A 17,244-nucleotide genomic window follows, 5' to 3' on the forward strand; every position below is an offset into this window, starting at 1 on the left:
CTTTTGGTTTTTGCAACAAATGTCAGTGATAGAAAGTGGTTGACCTTTAAAAAAATTGTGATCATCAAATGAGCTGATTTATATTCTATATATATAAGGTTTCAAAATTTTGTATTTACATGACAACAGCATTTTGGGGGCCTTGAACTACAAAAATGTGAATTTGTGAAAATGTTCACATTATTCACATGTGTATTATAATACATCGAGTGACATCACTAGCTATTGGCCTGGCATATGTAAAACACTCCCTGTGTCTGAAATCGCATAATGTGACAGTGCATACTGTACTGAATTGAATTAGATTAAGTACCACCTAATCGACCATTAAAACAGTACCTTCTATTTAGTATGAATATGGTTAGTATGAAAAAATTAAACGCACTACATCCACCATGTAGATACGTCACATGACATACGCTGTCGCAGTGCTCATCCGATATTGAGCGCCCTCAAAAAAAAAAAGTCACCGACTGCCACTGCGCTGCCGTAAGGTGTTAAAACATGTTAAACAAGGGCAATTTAACCACAAGGAATGATCTTTTATGTATTTACATTTTAATCGAGCCATCTTAGCACTTTCCGACATTTTTGAATATGCCAAAGCCATTCATTCTTCGCCTGGAAAGTAGTAGGTAATCTAGGTACTTTTTGTTTACTTTTCATCGATGACAATGAATGTGGACGTATTACTCGCCTCATATTTTTGCCTACTACATAGTATGGACGTAGGCAATTTCGGACACAGGCAGCAACTGTTTTTAGTCATTTTCGCAGATTCATGGGATAGTTTTGATAATACTGTCATCTGTATGTGTTTTTGTTTTTTTAATACAAAGGATACATGTCTCAATTCATTACATCGCTGTCATGTAAACTTATCTTAAAGGGACACTCCACTTTTTTTGAAAATATGCTAATTTTCCAGCTCCACTAGAGTTAAACATTTCATTTTTACCGTTGTGGAATCCATTCAGCTGATCTCCGGGTCTGGCGGTACCACTTTTAGCATAGCTTAACATAATCCATTAAATCTGATTAGACCATTAGCATCGCGCTAAACAAATAACCAAAGAGTTTCTATATTTAAATCTTGACTCTTCTGTAGTTACATCGTGTACAACCGACTGAAAAATAAAAGTTGTGATTTTCTAGGCAGACATGGCTAGAAACTACACTCCCATTCCGGCGCAACAATCAAGGACCCCGCTGCCGTAACATGGCCGCAGCAGGCGCAATGATATCAGGCAGCGCATGATAATAGCCCCCTTGGTAACTTTCAATAGCAGGGGACTATTTTCGGGCACTGCGTAATTTCACTGCGCCTCCTGCAGCCATGTTACGGAAGCAAAGTCCTTGATTATTACGCCAGAATGAGAGTATAGTTTCTAGTCAAGATCGGCCTCGAAAATCTTTAAATTTTCCGTCGGTCTTAGTACACGATGTAACTACAGAAGAAGTTTTAAATAGAAAAAATATAGAAACTCTTTGGTTATTTTTTTAAGCGCGATGCTAATGGTCTTATCAGATTCAATGGATTATGCTAAGCTATACTAAAAGTGGTAGCGCCAGACCCGGAGACCAGCTGAATGGATTCCAAAACGGTATCAAATGTTTAACTCTAGGAGAGCTGGAAAATGAGCATATTTTCAAAAAAAGTGGAATGTCCCTTTAAACTTATCCTAGAACTTACCCAAAAGGTAACAAAAAACCATGGGATGCTTTAAACAGTGTAATCAATTTGTGGGAAATGTCTTGATACACAGCGTTTTTTTACTATTTGTTTCTATGGCTGTCACACTAAGAATAGACTCACGACAAGATCTTTAACTACAGTAAGTTATGCGGCCTTACAACTGTATTACACTAACCTCCTCTTGTAGAGAGCAACATGACTGTCAAAACTGGAACAGATAGCATTTGTAACTCATTGTTCTTGGCCAGCAGCTCTCTGCCCTTAAACTTATCATCAGTACTGTTGGCTCCTCTATAACTAGAAATTGTCCACATATCAATACATAATTATTCTCCACTTTCCAATCAGAAATCAGGGGAAAAGGACAGCGCACCTGATATTCGAGAAGAGGACGAAGACTCACTCCAAACTGAGGAATAGGTCAGAGAGGCTAAACTCCGCGGTGAATAATTTAAGATTCTATTAACATTTAAATTTGACATTGATTTGACATGGCGGCGCTGGAGAGAAGTGACGGCGAGCGTGGAGGTGGCGAGCGAAAATAACTGCTATGCTAATTGTGCAGATGGCTGCTTTGTTGAATACCATATTGTTCAGAATAACTGGATCTTATCGTTTTTTTTTTTTTAAGCACATAGGGCCAAATACACTCAAAGTTGAAGAAACACATAACTGCTTTTTAAGAAAGGACCTCTACACTGTACCTTAATTTAATTGCTTTTATATAACCCAATAAACATTTATCTTCTCTGAATGTCTGGACTCACTCCAAATTCACAAAACAGGACAAAGCCCATCAAACAAAAGCAGACCATAGTAAATCTCGGCAGTTTGTCCAGGCGGTCTCTCCCCGTCAACTGACTTCACCTTTGTTACCTGGGCTGTGTAGTTCTGGCATTAACCTTTAGAAATCTGGCAGGTGGGCCGAACCCCTGCCAAATAAAGAGGGTTATCCTGTTGGGAAGAGCAGAGTTCATGGATCAATTGCCCCCAGGCGTCCGCTGACCAACAGGATGTCAGAGATAAGGAGTGAGGAGCTGGGGTCCCGGTCAGCCTTTCTGCATCCATCCACAGCTGTGTCAAACCCTTTAATCACGAGACCTGCCAGAGCACACGGGTCATTCTGGATGCTGGAGATATTTAGCGACGTCACCGTGATATGTTTTCCACCTGCTTTGAAAAACAAGTGACTCAGGAACACAACATTAAAATTACATTTTGTATATTACATTTTTTACGTAGTACATTCGATTTTTTCATTACAAAAGAGCATGTTGCCAAAATAACTTGCGAGATGTATTTTATTTTATTTGTAATTTATTTATTTTTTTATTTATAATTTAATTTTATTTAATTTCATTTTTTTATATTTTTTTTATTTTATAATTTTTTTATTTAATTAAAATGATTTTATTTTATTTATTGACATCTATTAAATTTTCACTGATTTTATATTATATTTTATTTTATTTATCGCTATTTATTACATTTTTTACTGATTATTTTATTTATCTATCGAAATCAATAAAATTTTCACTGACAATCAAAATTTTGCCTTGTTTCCACCTAGACGTCTGAGCTATGTTTGGACGGCTATTAGACATCTTTTAAATGCAAAATTGCTTGCTGGGACACTTCCTAGCACCATCGCTCTTAAGAGTAAACATATATAAAATTCCTAATTTGTACGCAAGACATGCAACATGGATTTTCAGTACTGTGCAGGATATGTACTGAAATAACTCCAGCACAAGGAAATAACTAGAAGCAGAATCCATTACCGAAGAGCTCCGGTGATGGAAATGACTAAGTGAAAATGGCTTTCTGGCGGTCTTGTTGTTTACAGCGAGTTGCTCCGTCCAGCTGTCTTCCCTCTTCAGGGTGAAAAAGTTTGAGTTAAGCCCCAGTTCTGCTCAAGCTCAGAGGACACACTGCAGGCGCAGACTTACACACATACACGCCAACTAATGCCAGGTGGCATCCTGCTACTTTAACACAGCCCAGAGACACGTACAAGCAGGTGGCATTTAATATCTGCACAGAGAAAAGATCAGAGGAACCTTGGAGAGGTGAGAAAGAAAAGGAGAATTGATGTAAAAGGCCATCGTGACTCTTGTAATCTAGTCATCTCTGTGTGCTGAACCCAAAGACCTTATTTATATATATGATGTGCCTTATAAAATAATAAGATTTCTACAAATAAAATATTAATTTATATATACATTTGAATTGATTTAATGATATCCTAGATTCTAAATAAATGATGGTTTATTTTCAACCCAACATTGACTCAAAAAGGGACAAATCCAGTCGTTGGGTTAAATCGGCACCTATGATCCGATTTACGATTTTAAATTTTCTTTGGTGTGTAAGTGTGTATTAGTACATGTTAACAGTATGCAAAAGCTACAAACCCCACTTTAAACAGTTAAGCGAGTTATCGTCTCCAACGTAATGCTCTTTTCTTGGACTACAAGAAACACACGGATTGTAGGCAACAGTTTACTTCCTGGGATTGGTGATGTAGACCAACATTATCATAATTCCTCCCGCTTTGGACTCACAGCCTGTAAGTTAAATCCTGTTAGCCACAGAATCTTTCAAACATAGTAGGGAGCGTCACATTTCCGGCTGACGTCAGAGATATTAAGGCCAATCACAACGTACAGATTAGCTGGCCAATCAGGGACACAGTGCCTTTCAAAGTTTTGTACAAAATCAGTGCATTTCAGGAAGAGAGTAGAAGACATTTTATTTTATTTTATTAAATGTTCTGCATGTTTCTTATTTACTGTAGTTACAGTGAGGAAATAAGTATTTGAACACCCTGCTATTTTGCAAGTTCTCCCAATTAGAAATCATGGAGGGGTCTGAAATTGTCATCGTAGGTGCATGTCCGTGAGAGACATAATCTAAAAAAACCCAGAAATCACAATGTATGATTATTTTACTTATTTATTTGTATGATACAGCTGCAAATAAGTATTTGAACACCTGAGAAAGTCAATGGTAATATTTTGTACAGTAGCCTTTGTTTGCAATTACAGAGGTCAAACGTTTTCCATAGTTTTTAACCAGGTTTGCAGACACTGCAGGAGGGATTTTGGCCCACTCCTCCTCCACTCCAAACACGTTTAGTGTAATTATGACCATGAAAAGTTCTATTTTGGTCTAATTTGACTACATGACTTTCTCCCATAACTCCTCTGATCATCCAAATGGTCATTGGCAAACTTAAGACGGGCCTGGACATGTGCTGGTTTAAGCAGGGGAACCTTCCGTGCCATGCATGATTTCAAACCATGACGTCTTAGTGTATTACCAACAGTAACCTTGAAAATTGGGGCCCCAGCTCTTGTCAGGTCCTTGACCAGCTCCTCCCGTGTAGTTCTGGGCTGATTTCTCAACTTTCATAGTATCATTGAGACCCCACGAGGTGAGATCTTGCATGGAGCCCCAGTCCGAGAGAGATTGACAGTCATGTTTCGCTTCTTCCATTTTCTAATGATTGCCCCAACAGTGGACCTTTTTTCACCAAGCTGCTTGCCAATATTCCCATAGCCCTTTCTAGCCTTGTGGAGGTGTACAATTTTGTCTCTAGTAGTGATGGGACATCTGAAGCGAGGCTCCGGAGCTTGTGTCGAGCAAAAAGGGGCGTTCCAGATGAAGCCCCGATTCGAGGCTTGTATCGTTTCCGTGAAAATCACGTGACGATGACAAACGAGGCCTCGTTTTCTGTTGAATACGTCATTGCTTCATTCTGAGTTTCGCTTACGGTTCGAAACTCGCGCCTCTCGTGGGTTTTGCAGTACGTTTGCATTGATGTTAAAGTGTTGGTTGTAGCGAGTAGTGGCGAGGTTGTAGTGAGTTTCTAGTATAGTTATCATTATATATCATAGCCTGTATTATATATTACACTTAGTTTAGTAGATTATTAGAGTAAATTATACATAGCCTAGTTCAGTAAATCATTAGAGTAAATTAGCATATGTCTAGTTCTAATACCTATAATACGTAATTATATTATATAGCCTATATTAGTATTAGTGTTATTATTATATATATTATTGCTGCTGTATTAGGGATAACCTAGAAGGACTGCGGATCCATTGGGATATTAGAACAAACAGAAGGTCCAATATCCCAATTTATATAAGCTGGCACTGATCTTCTTATGTTGTCCAGCATCATCAGTGCCCTGTGATATGTTTTTTTCTAAAAACAGAAACCGCCTCAATCCAAATACTGTTAAAAAACTTTTGTTTCTAAATAAAAACCAGTAAACCCTTTTCCGTGTTGCAGTTTGCTGTTCCACACTTCCAGTCCCATAAGCATTGCACTATTGCAGCCCCAGTTCAATAAGCACTGCACTCACGATAATTTGAAGAGTTTCGTTGCAAAACGAGATAACCACCGTTTTTTAATTGTTCAGAAATCTTGTTTTTTGGTTGTGCATTCCAATTAATTTCAATGCAACTGCAGTTGGTTTGTTTTGATTTAAACCTTCATAACTTAAAAAATACAGCTAAGTAGCACCATAAAACAAAATAATAACATGATAACGTAATAATAAACATGTTTTGACAAAAATGTTAAAAAATGGATTTATCTCGTTTTGCAACGAAACTCTTCATTTCTTTATTTTGTGCATTCACTGTTATCACTAACTCAAGAACTACTGTATAGTTGAACACAAAGTTGTGTATGTGTGAGTTGTGTGTACATAGGTTAACACAAGCAGAGTAAAATACTTTCTTTAATATACTTTATTCAAAAGCCCACACCATGACAGTTTGGTTGCTCAAAATGAATAGATTTGTGTGCGTGTGCGATACATTGCTTTGCACAGCAGGTGTCACTAGAGAGCACAGTGTTTCATGAGGCTTCGGGAAAATGAACCTTTTGGCGAACCAATGGGCTGGAAAGCCTCATTGGTTCAGGAAGCCTCGTTTGGCCATCACTAGTCTCTAGTGTCTTTGGACAGCTCTTTGGTCTCGGCCATGTTAGTAGTTGGATTCTTACTGATTGTATGGGATGGACAGGTGTCTTTATGCAGCTAACGACCTCAAACAGGTGCATCTAATTTAGGATAATAAATGGAGTGGAGGTGGACATTTTAAAGGCAGACTAACAGGTTTTGAGGGTCAGAATTCTAGCTGATAGACAGGTGTTCCAATACTTATTTGCAGCTGTATCATACAAATAAACAGTTAAAAATCATATATTGTGATTTTTTTAGATTATGTCTCTCGCAGTGGACATGTACTGTACTTACGATGACAATTTCAGACCCCTCCATGATTTCTAAGTGGGCAAAATAGCAGGATGTTCAAATACTTATTTTCCTCACTGTATATTTGTGTTGTATCAGCCTAATATAACCCACTAACTATTATATGCACTGATCATTAAAACAAAAAATGTATCAGTGAACCACTACCAAAGATAAAATACAATTTCTAAGAATATAACCGTTAACAAAAATGATTATTTGAATGGCTTTGCAATTTAACCGGCATAACAAAGTATGTTAAAATAATACACTACCACGCTCATGTTATTGTTAGCCAGGCTTAAAATTCAAAAGTTAATTTAATACATTACAGAACACGGGGGTCCATTTCTCCATCCACCATGGGGTCTTTGGTCCCGTCTGTAGCCTATTCAACTTTATCACATAAATTAAAATCCGATCAAGGATATGAAAGTCTTTGATTTCAAAGAGCAGAACATATCCCAAACTGATGAAATCTAAAGGCCATTTTCCACTCTGATAACCATTTGAAAGGTTTACCTCTATTGTCCCCCTGAATAAATTACCAGAGTCAATCTACTACGCCTCAATGTTCCATACCGTTCAACAGAAATACATTCTGAGTTTAATCTGTTCTGCATGGCCAATGAATGGATGTAAAGAGCATGGAGAAATATATGGGTCCTGCCCTCATTTGCTGTGAAGGCAAAATAATAATAGCATTTGACTAAATATGCAGTTGTGTTTATTTGCCTTAAGCTAATAGAGAATTCACTTCAGTAAATCACTTTGTTTAAACAGACTGCATCTCTGCTGGATATTACAGGTTTATATTGAAAATAACCAAGAAACATCCTTATCATTAGTTCTCTATTGATGTCTTGCCTCTAACTGGTGCACAAGGCGTGCTTATGGGAATGAGATCATGTTTAGCACTATAATGGTGCATTACATCTATATGCATATAACCTTTGTGTTCACTCAAAACAACCTGCACTGCATTCAAGCTAATACACACATTTTACAAGCATGTGCCTTCTCGAACCTATGACCTTGACCGTGCTTTTTCGAACTGGGCATTAAAAAGATTTACATCGTTACAGAAATCCTTACTTAGAAACACTTTTACATCTCTCAGATTAGAAAAAAAAATCTATATTTACTGTATATTAGGCTACATTTATACTGTAGTGGGACCATTTTTTCCAGAAACTAAATGTTTTTCTTGCACTACGGATCTTGGGAACCATATTATGGTCAAGCATCAATAATTCAGTCGCAGGCCCCATGTGTGCTGTTTGTGAAAGGGTGACGACTTCACATTTTCCACTGGGAATGAGAAACTCATATCCTAGCTATATGTCAAACGCTTTCGATCCTGAAGAGGTCATGAGGTTCTGCAGAAATGTTGTCAGTTTGTAAAGTTAAGACCTTCTGCTGAACTTAAACCGCTTTCTATGGTTTTAAAGTTGTACAATGTGTAATAAATAATAAAGGCCTGAGTATACTCTTAAAATTCACAAAATACCACGAAAGCGACATCTGCAAACAAATTATTGCACCTGAAGAGGCTTTCTCACTTTGCCTCAAGGTAATACTGGATTTTAGCATATCCCATTCGCACAGGTGCAGATCACAACATATAAAACGTAATAGTTTTACGTTATATTACCTTTGTTTTATTTCAAACAATTTATGCATTGACACTGATTATAAAACTTAGTTTTTTTATATAGTAAAAGTGTTGCTTTTGGCATTTGCAATGTCATTCAAACATTAACTTAAAGGGATAGTTCAGCTAAAAATGATATTAAACCCATGATTTACTGACCCTAAATCCGTCTGAGGTGCATATGTCCATCATTTTACAGACGAACACATTTTCAGTTATTTTAGAAAATGTTTAAGATCTTTAAGTTAATCAAATGTGAAGTTATGGGGTCCACAACCTTCAAGTCCAAAAAATGTGCATCTGTCCTTCACAAAATAAATCCAAACGGCTTCGTGATGATAAACGGAGGCCTTCTGAGGGTAATCCGCGCAGTTTCGTTGTGGAAATATCCACAGTTGGAACTTTGTAGACGGAAATGGCTTGCTTCCGGTAATGCCGCCATCTTGGTCGCGTCAGCATTCAAGATGAGAGCTTACGCATCTTACAGAGGTTTCTCTGGTGCTGCTCTGTGCCCTCCGAATTTGTCATACGTCACTAAGAAAAGTGCGTACACTACGCTAATACTCTCTCCTGAATACAGAGAAATCTAAGATGGCGGCGCTACCGGAAGGTAGTTATTTTCGTTTATAAAGTTTTAAATATGGATATTTCTACAACAACACCGTGCGGATTACCCTCAGAAGACCTTTGTTTAACATCCTGAAGCCGTTTGGAATTCTTTGGGGAAGGATATATGCACATTTTTTGACTTGAAGGACGTGGCCTCGTAATTTTACTGTTTAGCAGCTGAAAGATATAAGACATTTTCTAAAATAACTGAAAATGTGTTGGTCTGAAAAATGATGGACGTATGCATCTCGGACAGCTTTGCGGTGAGTAAATCATGGGTTTAATATCATTTTTGGCCGAACTATCCCTTTAAAGTGACAGTTCCCAAAAAATCTAAATTCGATTATCACTTCCTCTTCATGTTCTTTACAATTCACTTTCATTGCATTTTTCCCCACATGGTGACTGAGGCTTAAAATGAGTAAGTTATGACAATTTTCATTTTTGTGTGAACTTTCACTTTAAGTGAACTGCTGTATATAAAACAGATTTGATTTACTGGATTAGCTGTCTTGTCTAAAAGCGACAGTTTCGGCATTCACAGGCAAAGACACTAAAGTGAAGGGTGGCTGTCCCTGCCAAGAACAGCCATCCATTTATTTGATGAACTACTCCAGTCCACTTTCAGCACTGAGCTGCACAGCATACTAACAAAATGATCAAATCGCTGCATAAGCAGACCCGATTGCTTTTTACAGTTCTCTCAAAATTTGTATTTTATTACTAATGTTTACCAAGCAATGTTACAATCCCTTGGATTTAAACAACCACTTTACCCTAAAGCCCAGAGTATGTTTTTATGTGTACGTGAATGTACACACACAGTCGAATGCACAGCATTGCCAAGCATAGTTTATTTGACTCGTGCATGCATACAGACGTTTGACGTATGCGCATTGCGACAAAATGTAATGCATATCCTGAACTACATTCTCCTTTATTCGCATACGCGGACAAAGTACATGCAGTTACAAAAATCTGGCGGTGCGTGTACACTGCACGCGTATTATTCTGATAACGAAATTTGTGGCACGTGCACTGTATGCATGAAAATGGGACTTCTAGCTTAAAGGAAAACACCACCATTTTTAATATTTTACTATGTTCTTCCCTCAAATTAGACTAACTAATACATACCTCTTTTTTCTCCATGCGTGCACTTAATCGTTGTACAGTGTGTCGTGAATATGTTAGCATTTAGCCTAGCCCCATTCATTCCTTAGGATTCAAAAAGGGATGAATTTAGAAGCCACCAAACACTTGCATGTTTTCCCAATTTAAAGACTGTTACACGAGTAGTTACACGAGTAAGCATAGTGGCACAAAATAAAACGTGTCAATTTTTAAAGCGATAAAAAATGAAAACTATATTGTATGGCGAATGAGCACTTGGTTTGCAACAGTTCACCTTGGGCAAAAAAAAAAATCATCACGTTTTATTATGTGCCACCATACTTACTGGTGTAACTACTCATGTAACAGTCTTTAAATAGGGAAAACATGGAAGTGTTTTGTGGCTTCTAAATTCATCCCTGTTTGGATCCTAAGGAATGAATGGGGAAAGGCTAAATGCTAACACATTCACGACGCGCTATACAACGATTAAGTGCACGCATTGAGAAAAGAGAGGTATGTATTAATTTGTCTAAATTGAGGGAAGAACATAGTAAAATATTGAAAAACGGTGGTGTTTTCCTTTAAGTATAAAACTTTGACACAAGTTTTATTTCTGTTACTATTACAAGCGATAACTAAAGCAAAAATCCACAATCTGAGCCATGTCATAACAAAAACTTCATAAAGACTTCTTTTGACTTGGGAAAGTAAGCAACATTTTACTTTACATTAGCAAATGTTTTTATCCAAAGCTACATACAACAATAAGGAATCCCCTTGCAAACAATTTTCTGATTGGCTGTGTTTCGTGATTGATTGCGTTGCACTACGCCCCTTTCGCCCACATTCAGTATGGACAGACAAATTGCCTATCGCTGGAATAAAACAGCGTTGCATATGGTTACAACACGTAACATGACAGATCTGAGGAACAGACCCTTAAAATTTATAGCTTTCTCCCTTGATGGTTCGGGCATTTAAACAAGGCAGGTAATTCCACAGATGTATTAGCACCTGTCCCTACGGAGATCTGGCTGGATGCTCATTATTTCTGCACACAATACATACTCCACTGTGTGCAACACTTTCAGTTATCTGACACAAAACCCAAGTGAGACAGCGGCAGATGTTCCCTGGCTGTCAGCAACGTCACCTGACCACAGCCTGCCAGAGATCAGGAGCACACAGACCACACACGCATTCACTCACACAGGTGCACAAAAAGCACAATGAGAGACAAAACTGTAGTGGACCGCGCATACCTATAGACTACACATGAAGGTGTTTCCAGACAGCAGGTGATAAAATATCTTGCTATGGCTTTAATGTAATGCAACATTACATATTCTTCACAGAAAAACATTCCCAGAATGCATTGCAGCGCGCTTTGTTTTATCCATGCGGCAAAGAAAAGTCAGTTTTTATTATTACTATATTACTGTTTAAATGTGTCAGTAGAGTCCCATCAAACCAAGAGAAAAGAAATGAATTCACATAATACTCACTTATTGCAGTATTGAGTCGTAAGCTTTTAAGGTCAAAACATTTTTTAAAGTGTGCGTGTCTGTTAAATTAAACTCGAATCGCTTGTAGATAACAATATTAAAGGACAAGAAGTCCAAGAAAAGACAACTGCATTTTAAAGGGCCACTTGGGAACAAAATCTACCCGATAATTTGCGCTGCTCTGGAGCGATGACATTGCCCTCCTCTCGTTTCTCTTGTCTTGGACTCAGACAGAACATTGCGTCTGACAGACCTCATACCGGCCCCCAATTGTGCTGCTTATCAGCGAGTCACGCTTTTCAATTTCTGTACTGCCACAGAGGAACTGTTACCAAAGACCCATGAAGGGAGAGACGGAGAGAGAGAGAGACCGACCGAAAACTAAAAGTCAAAGTGAAAAACTGCACACGCTGACCTCTCCTGCTCCTGAGTGCCATAAAACACTTCAGCTCGATGCTTTTCATCCATCAACGTTTACAGAAAATGCTGGAAGGAGTAGCAGCTGTAGTTTGCAGTTAGCCACTCTCTAACTTTATCAAACATCGAGGGGAAATAACATGAGTTCATATGGGGGCGAAAAGTAACAAAACTTTTTGTGAAAAGAGGTCTTAATACATTAGATAAATGAAATTAACCCTTTGACTTCAGTCAGATTCATGAGGTCATCCCCCGTCAATGCAGAGATGCATTAATGGGGCCGTGAGCGGAAATCCGGATTTTTTTCAATCAATGTTGTGATATGTGACCGCTGCGATTTTGTGTCCATGCAATGACATCTAAAAAACAATCAATTGGGAAAGTCACCGGAAATTATTGTGTCATAGCCATGCTTAATAAATTACTCTCATCAATCCACTAATCACAAGCACTTAGCAACAAAGAGCCCAAGTCGCTCTGGATTAGAGATGGAAAACAGATTGATGGGTGTAGCGTTTGTGTGGAGGGTACCACTTCACTACACTGATACTACTTCTGGTTCATTCATCACACTAAAAGTATACAGAGGCGTCATGCCCATTCAAACTGAGGGCCCTATTTTAACGATCTGAAACGCAAGTGCGAAGCGCAAAGCGCAAGTGACTTTGTGGGCGGATCTTGTTGCTATTTTCCCGGCGGGAGAAATAACTCTTGCGCCAGGCGCAAATCAATAAGGGGTTGGTCTGAAGTAGGTTCATTATTCATAGGTGTGGTTTGGGCGTAACGTCAAATAAACCAAACAGAATGTCATCCAACATTCCCTTTAAACACAAGTGCGCAAGTTCCATGGCGGGTTGCTATTATTATGACAGATTTACCAGGCACACCCCAGGCAGAGGCGTGTTTACCCACCACGCAAACCACGCAATTGCATGGGGCCCCACGGGCTTGGGGGGCCCCCTACTGGCCACAAGGTGTGCGAAAGTATGTTACGTTTATTCAGACCCAAATCTAAGGTACGGATGAAGCATGCACGAGCACGATATGTGCGAGTCTGTACGCAGAATAATATATGCGCGCATCCTTGTGAGGGCACATATAGGCTACTTCATGAGCGAAACTCTACGGGAAAACGCACCTCTGCTCAGCACTCACAAATGCACCCACACAAGTGCTGGAATGAGCGCTCCCTCGACTCTCTCTGCTCTCGTAACTGCACAACATTCACTCTATGGTCAAGTTTACTTTAAAGACTTTGGGCTTCACACCTGTGATTGGTGACACGCATTTTTTGTTCCACGCTCGTACAGGTATAAACATGATAAAGACACCACGCAGGGGTTTTAATCATGTCGAAAATAGATTAATCATATTCTGTATCTCATTATTGTCATCAAATCTCATCTTTAATGTTTGTCTAGTCTATATGCTTGTTGTATCTCACAGTAAGTTTGGTTTTACAATATGAACATGAGAGTTATGTGATTCCCATCCATAAATTCAAGCAATAACCAACTTACAATGTTGTTTGCTGGTGTTTGTAAGTTCAGCTTGTTAGATCAGTCTGAATCATAATCTAAAGCTTCGTCTTTTTCCTCATTTAGTTTTTTTAGTAAGATGTCAGACATTGAAGTTGCAGTATTAATTACATTGTTTGAAATACATCCTGTAAGACATTTGCGAGCAAAAAATATATTTGAGAGGGGCGTGAAACATTTTTTTAAACCAAGAATTTTTGTCATACCAAACTGTAACAATTTAGTGTTATTTTAAGCAGTGTAAAACAAAATAAATCCGCTTTATATATATCTCACTTAATTCTATATACTGAATATTATTGTTGTGCAATTCAAATGAAAAACCTTGGGCAATGCTGGGGCATGGGGGGCCCGGTTCTTGGACTTTGCTTAGGGCCCCCAAAATGGTAAACACGCCACTGACCCCAGGAGCGGTTCACAGCTGAGGAGACCCACGTTCTTGTAAGAGCAGTCAAAGACAGAGAAGTTGTTTTGTATGGAGATGGGAGAAACCCGCCCAAATCAGCGTCGGTTAAACAGGCGTGGGAGGAAATAGCCACAATTGTCTCATCAGCTGGCATCCCCAGGACATTGCGCCGCAAGCGCTACAATGATGTCAGGAGACGGGGGAATCCCAAGCTTGCCAGCATAAATCGGGCACGCCGTGTAACGGGAGGTGGATCCGCCTCTACACAGGACCTGACGCCAGCAGAGGACATCGCTGCGTCCGCCCTCACCGCTGAAAGCCAAGAAACGCAGTCCAACCCCAAAGTACACGTACAAATCAAGTTCACATACATTAAGGTTTCTTATGAAAACATTTTAATCGTTATTTGCATGAGTATTTTAATGCAGCCACACAATAAATAAAAACTCTCACCACAATGCTCACCACAATTATTTCCCTCATCTCATGTGTTAATATTTTTCATTGTAACAATTTATGATTTGCAAAAATAACTGTTGCATCTGTGTAGATTAGATAAGCAAAGTGTGTGCGCGTTGTGCACGCTATACATTATGGTCAAGCATGCGCCCTTAAAATAGCATAATGAACAACGCGCAACTGACTTTAGACTAGTTTTTTCTGGTCAGTGGCGCTTTTTGAAACTGCAAAATAGCATCGGTGATGGTTTGCGCCGGAACACGCCTCCTTTTTTGCACTGAACCGCCCAGGGAGCGCAAGTTCATTCCCTAGTTTGCCGACGTGCGTCTGTGGAGTGAAAAACCCGCTGTGCGCCGGTGCAAAATGCGAATGATACATGCGTCACTGACAAAGTCAATTGCGCTGGGTGAAAGATAGGGCCCTGAGTGTTTTTGTGCCAAATGGATTTTGCATGCAACCTCAAAATCATAGAAGCGTCCATGAATCTGTTATTTGACTTTTAATCTGTTTAATATGCACAATATTATCAATTCTGTGCTCCAGCCTTGTCACTTTTTGGAGATTTTCACCGTTTTGATAGTGTTTTGATCGTGTTACATTACTTTATTCTGGCGGCAGGCGTTGCAGACAGCGCAGTCACAGACGTCATAGGGTCTGAGCGCGCTCACAAGCTTTGCTGTTGCTGCTGCATTTTGCTATCTGAGGAATTAAACCAGGGCTCTCAAGTGTCACGCATTGAGCGTGACAGTCACTCATTTCGGTCTTTTGTCACGCACTCCCGCCACACATTGTATTTCTCACGCAGAAAGACTATTTATAATATATTTAATATATGCCGCAGCGCACAAAAGTTATCTGGTCGCGCCGCTCTCACTATGGAAACCGGCAGGAATCAAGCGCGTATCCCCTAGAGCCTGCCACTTATCAGCCAATCAAAAAAAAAAGAAATAGGCTACACAATAGCCAATCAGAAAATAGCACTATTGTATCTGGGTAAGATTTAACGCAACAACCAATGAAAGGCGGCATGCTGCGTCAAGTTTCGTCTCCTCCCCTGATCTGAGTCAGCAGCATGGATTTAGCGCGTTTATCAATCCGCAGGGGGCCGAGCAGAGCGAACATCAGTAGTACAAGGTGTGTGCAGGGCGGACTGGCTATGTTGACCTGGCGGCTGTTCTGACCCGCCGTGCAGTCATCTCAGGTTGACATGTGAAAGAGAGAGAGAGACAGACGCAGCGAGATGCTGCAAAATCAATCACAGAAATATTCTCCAGGAAGGGAGCAGGTCAGTCACCAGTAAAAGCACGCGTCTATATATTGCTTATTAACGTAACAGGTTTTAAAGTCATGTGCTGGCGTGATGCATTGCATTATGTACAGTTGTTGTACTGAACGCATCAGGCAGATCATTTCATGCAGCGAAACACCAGGTGATTGTGAAGTGTATCCTTTTATAAAACTAGTTTTTTTTTTTTGTGGAAAAACTGGATCAAACGTGCAAATTGAGCTTTTAATGGGCATTTCACCTTATATTTGCAGTAAAATAACTTTTTTAAAATCTAATAATATAATTAAATTATAGCTTATTAAATATGTTTGTTTCATTTCATTTAAAATATTAATATTTTAACATTTGAACTCCTTCCTTTTAAAAAGTGTAAGGCACCTGTGTATTTGTCTTTGGTATGGTAGTATAATGTGTATTCCTAGTAAGTTTTTGAGGGTTCAACATGGTATTTTTAATATTAGCTTGGCTTGGTTTACCTATCTTAACATTTTAAACAATACTAAAACGTATCAACAAGTAAAGTAAAATAAAACAACAAGTAAAAGAAAAACGTTTTGATTAAACTATATCAGAAAGTAGTAAGTACCCATCCAGATAGTTTTATCCATTGTGGTAGCCCTTGCTTATAAAAAGGTTGGAGACCCCTGACCTACAGTATAGACATAGGGGCTGTTTCCCAAACAGGGCTTAAGTCTTGTTCAAGACTAAAATGCCTGTTTGAGTTTTAGTTCTTAACTAAAAGTAGCTTGCACTAACATATCTTAAAATACATCAGTCACGTTGTTTTGTCTCAAGATGCACACCTGTACTATTTTTGTGCTTGTAAAAACTACATAAACATCCTAATATAACTAAGGCCTTGTCCTGGCTTAATCTAAACCCTGTCCTGAAAACCACATCATAATGCATCTTGACAACTCAGTATTAAGGTAGATCACTTGTTGGTCAGTCCCCTTTTCTAAATTTTAGATCTGTATAATTTCCAGATTAACACAGTGGCTATCAACTAATAATATTAACCTATAAGATTAGCAAATCCGGTTTATGTTTACATTTATGTGAACACACACATTTATCTTATTTTCTGGTTAAAAGTTTATTTTGTCAAAAAAAATCCTTGGCTAAGGTTTCTATGTGAGCATAGAAATGCAAACAGTAAAATGATGTGTTTGTACTGGAAATGTGTACGTGTATTTACACAGTGAATAATGAATCAGGAAGTCTTCATTGTAAAAAAATCTCCATTCCCAAATGAAAATTAGTCCCATATATGACACACAGGGA

At 38.8% G+C, this 17,244-nt stretch overlaps 1 long non-coding RNA gene across 1 annotated transcript in view; it reads right to left on the reverse strand.

Moving 5' to 3' along the window:
• Positions 1 to 2,322: 2,322 nt before the first annotated feature.
• Positions 2,323 to 17,244, reverse strand: part of LOC141369312 (uncharacterized) — a 131,886-nt gene continuing 116,964 nt past the window's right edge. Inside the window, exon 3 of the long non-coding RNA XR_012372948.1 lies at positions 2,323 to 2,866. This is a non-coding gene — a long non-coding RNA (uncharacterized lncRNA). The remainder of the gene's footprint in view (positions 2,867 to 17,244) is intronic.

This window comes from Misgurnus anguillicaudatus, chromosome 13 (genome assembly GCF_027580225.2).
Source record: "Misgurnus anguillicaudatus chromosome 13, ASM2758022v2, whole genome shotgun sequence".
Lineage (NCBI taxonomy): Eukaryota > Metazoa > Chordata > Actinopteri > Cypriniformes > Cobitidae > Misgurnus > Misgurnus anguillicaudatus.